The 4,286-nt window shown below is 40.9% G+C and overlaps 1 protein-coding gene across 1 annotated transcript in view; it reads right to left on the bottom strand.

Moving 5' to 3' along the window:
• The window catches only part of LOC107722243 (threonylcarbamoyladenosine tRNA methylthiotransferase-like), a 222,711-nt gene that overhangs the window by 141,002 nt on the left and 77,423 nt on the right, over positions 1–4,286 (bottom strand). The gene's annotated exons all lie outside the window — the stretch shown is intronic.

Genomic DNA, 4,286 nt, shown 5'->3' with positions numbered 1-4,286 from the left:
TAATACATGGGTTTACACTCAGCTGCTTCATTTTATCAATTAACAAATGCGGTTGAATTGTGTTAAAAGCGGAGCTAAAATCAACAAACAGTAACCGAGCATAAGCTTTAGGATCTTCTAAATGCTTCAAAATCAAGTGCATAATGCTGTTAATAGCATCTTCAGTTCCTCTCCCTTGTCTATAGGCAAACTGTAAGGGATCTAGATTACTAGCAAACTGCTTTCAACATAGCTACAACACGCTTTTCAAAACATTTCATAATCACAGATGTTAATGCAACCAGTCTAAAATCATTGTTCTCTAAAGGCCTAGCTATCTTAGGAACAGGTATAATCAATGTTCTTTTCCACAAACTGGGAACAATACCTGAATCCAAAGATTGTTGAAATATTGGAAGCCAAGCTGGAGTCAATTCATCTGCACAACACTTAACAATATATGGAGAAATTCCATCCGGGCCTGCCGATTTCTTTGAACAGATATGTTTAAAATAGAAATTAATCTGTTTTGGATGAATCAATAACTTATCTTTGATGATATTAGTCGAGTGCAAACCCATTCAATGTGTGTTTTCCATGTAAGTGAACTATCTATGTAAACGCCCAAATACTTATAGGTCTGTGACTGAATAATATTATAACCACTTGACGATGGTCACCTATACATTTTGTATGTTAATGCAACCGGTCTAAAATCATTGTTCTCTGAAGGCCTAGCTATCTTAGGAGCAGGTATAATCGATGTTCTTTTCCACAAACTGGGAACAATACCTGAATCCAAGCTCTTTAGTTATGTAAGGTTTATTGTTAGCATAAATGATCACTTCCGTTTTGGGTATCACATTATCGGTGCAAAATGTAATATCATCTGTCATCACCAAGGTAGTTTCATCAATATCATCACTATGGAAAACTTCCCAATCAGTGCATCAATTAACAAATGAGGTTGAATCGTGTTAAAAGCGGAGCTAAAATCAACGAACAGTAACCGAGCATAAGCTTTAGGATCTTCTAAATGCTTCAAAATCAAGTGCATAATGCTGTTAATAGCATCTTCAGTTCCTCTCCCTTGTCTATAGGCAAACTGTAAGGGATCTATTACAGGTATAATCAATGTTCTTTTCCACAAACTGGGAACAATACCTGAATCCAAAGATTGTTGAAATATAGGAAGCCAAGCTGGAGTCAATTCATCTGCACAACACTTAACAATATAGGGAGAAATTCCATCCGGGCCTGCCGATTTCTTTGAACAGATATGTTTAAAATAGAAATTAATCTGTTTCGGATGAATCAATAACTTATCTTTGATGATATCTGGAGAAAAATCCCTTACACCAATACTATTCCCAGAGATATGCCCATGCTTCTCAAATCTTAGATAAAAATCATTTAAATCATTCACTTTCTGTAAGTCATCAAAAATAGAAACAGTATTTCTGAAAGACTGCATATTAGTTATAGATTTCATAGAGTCCCACAGCGGTTTAGGATTAGACTTACTCAGCTTTATGTTTCTTCCTGGCATCTCTTAATAATCCATTCAACTCCTTCTGAACAGCTCTTACTCCAAGACAATCATGACTGCAAAAAGCCAGTTTCTTCCTGTTAATACAGTCTTTGATCTCTTTAGTTATGTAAGGTTTATTGTTAGCATAAATGATCACTTCCTTTTTGGGTATCACATTATCGGTGCAAAATTTAATATAGTCTGTCATTACCATAGTAGTTTCATCAATATCATCACTATGGAAAACTTCCCAATCAGTGCAAAGAAAACAACCTTTCAAGGCTTCAACACTGTCCTTTGACCACACATTAACATTTTTCACCACGGGTTTGTGTCTCTTCAACAGAGTCTTATATGTCGGAATTAAAAACACAGTGTTGTGATCGGAGTTCGATAAAGGAGGCCTTAGTCTGGACGTGTATGCCTCTTTTATGTTCCCATAGCATTTATCTAAAACATTATTTTCTCTTGTGTTGTCTTTAACATACTGTTCATACCCGGAGAGAACTGTCTCTAATTTACAATGGTTAAAATCACCAAGAATAAAAACCGGCGCTCCTGGTGTCCATTGAAGTTGGGTTTGAATGCAGTCTCTTATAACGCCCGCGGCGTTTGCTGCCTTGGCCGAAGGCGGAACGTAAACCACACAGATCAAAATGTTCCCGAATTCTCTTGGGAGATAAAAGGGTCTCAAACTCAAACATAAGAGCTCAATATACCGTGGATTTCACGATTATATGACTGCACCATCGCTCATTTACAAACACGCAGATACCACCTCCTCTGCTCGTCCCCGAGGTGGCCGATCTATCAGCTCGAATGAGAGAAAAACCTTGTACCTCTATCAGCGAGCTGGCCATCTCAGGACGAAGCCAGGTTTCAGTAAGTACCAGGAGACCCGCGTCCCGATACTCAAAACAGGCTCTAGCTTTAATGCGTAGTTCATCCATCTTTTGTTGTAACGATCTGACATTACTCAGGATTATTGCAGGTAATGGAGGTCTGCTTCCACGTCGTCGAAAACGCCGCCTGACGCCACCTCAGTGCCCTCTTTTCCGCCGGCCTCTGCTCACCACCGTCCGAGCTCTCAAACAGTCTGGAAGGTCTGCTGGTGTATCGTAGTCGGCCGAAAGGAGCTGAAGCAAATCCTTTCTTGTATATGCCATAGTTGGGTCGCTGCTCGCCATTGTGTGCGAATAGCAGACTGACACCAGGTGCGCGATAATTAACAATCCAATGGAGAGCTGTATGAGTGTCGTCATTGTGGTGTTTCACTGCTAAAATTAGCCAGTCAATCAGTCCGATATATCAGCTTAAGAGTTTAAAGTTCAAATGGTTCAAAGAGTTAAGAATGTCAGCAGCAACAAGTGTCCGTGTCGCCAGCAGTGCAGCGCCACGGGAAGTTGTTAAAAAGGTCAACTGCCTTCAGTAAAGGAGCTCAAATGCTCACGACTAGCAGCTAGACTTTGCTCAAAAAGCACTTCTGATTAGAAAATCCTCAGGACAAAATCCTCACGAATACAGACTTCACTGGGCAGGAAAACACAGCAGAAAGTCCCAAAGTCCCAAAATAGGCATGTTCTCCTTCCGTGAAGACTCTCCTCCGCGTCTCTAGGCGTTTTCATTTGCATCTCATTTGATTCTAAGTGGCTCTGAGAGACGAGCTTCTAATTAAGCCACAGGCATGCTGGGGAATTTGTTGAACGCTGTCGAGCAAACAGGCAGATTACAGGGCGACCTCTGGAGTCCTGCAGACGCTGGAGATCCTCAGACACACATCGAGACGCTGATGAGCAATCATAACAAGGACACGGACTCAGGTCTGCGGTGTGAATGAACAGGATCAGGATCAGACTCCTGCTGTGAGGAGTGTGTCAGAGGTGTCAGGATGGTGCTTGAACTGCAGTGGAGTCACAGCGGTGTATGAATCTGTGTGTTCTGGGATCAGTTTCACACAAACACATCTGGGCTATAGAGAGAAGCATCGCTACACTTATTTGTACTGATGCTCCAGCTCCAGTGAAACATCACTTAATAAATCCTTGTCTGACGATTACTGTATACTGACCTGGCTGAGAATCATTTTATCTGATCGTATTTCAGTAATCATGTCATGTGTGTTTCCTATCAGCTGTTTAGAATTGGAATCAATGCCAGAATTATTTTTTTTCCCTCTAATTGGTCAAAAAGTCTCCAATGGCTTGCACACACACACTGAATCATTTCCAGCAGATTCATACAGCAACACATATATCACAAACTCACACACTTAACCAGATATGTGGACTGCACACACACACTGAATCATTTCCAGCAGATTCATACAGCAACACATATATCACAAACTCACACACTTAACCAGATATGTGGACTGCACACACACACACGCACACACATTGTGTTTTATGGGTTCATTCCATAGGTGTAATGGTTTTTCTTCTGTACAGTCTGTATTTTCTATCCTCTTACCCTACCCCTCACACAAAACTACAGGCATTTTTACACTCTCAAAAAACTTAATTCTGTGTGATTTATTAGCTTGTTTCCTCATGGAGACCAAAACATGTCTCCACAAGGACAAGGATTTTGAATATTGCATTCTTTGTGGGGAAATTTGTCCCCATAACGTAAGATATACCTGAACCACACACACACACACGGTCTCACACACACACACACACACACGGTCTCACACACACACACACGGTCTCACACACACTCACACGGTCTCACACACACTCACACGGTCTCACACACACACGGTCTCACACACACT

This window comes from Sinocyclocheilus rhinocerous, unplaced genomic scaffold, assembly GCF_001515625.1.
Source record: "Sinocyclocheilus rhinocerous isolate Xijiao unplaced genomic scaffold, SAMN03320098_v1.1 scaffold1506, whole genome shotgun sequence".
In the NCBI taxonomy this organism is placed as follows: Eukaryota; Metazoa; Chordata; class Actinopteri; order Cypriniformes; family Cyprinidae; genus Sinocyclocheilus; species Sinocyclocheilus rhinocerous.
This window is presented reverse-complemented; position numbering and strand designations above follow the sequence as displayed.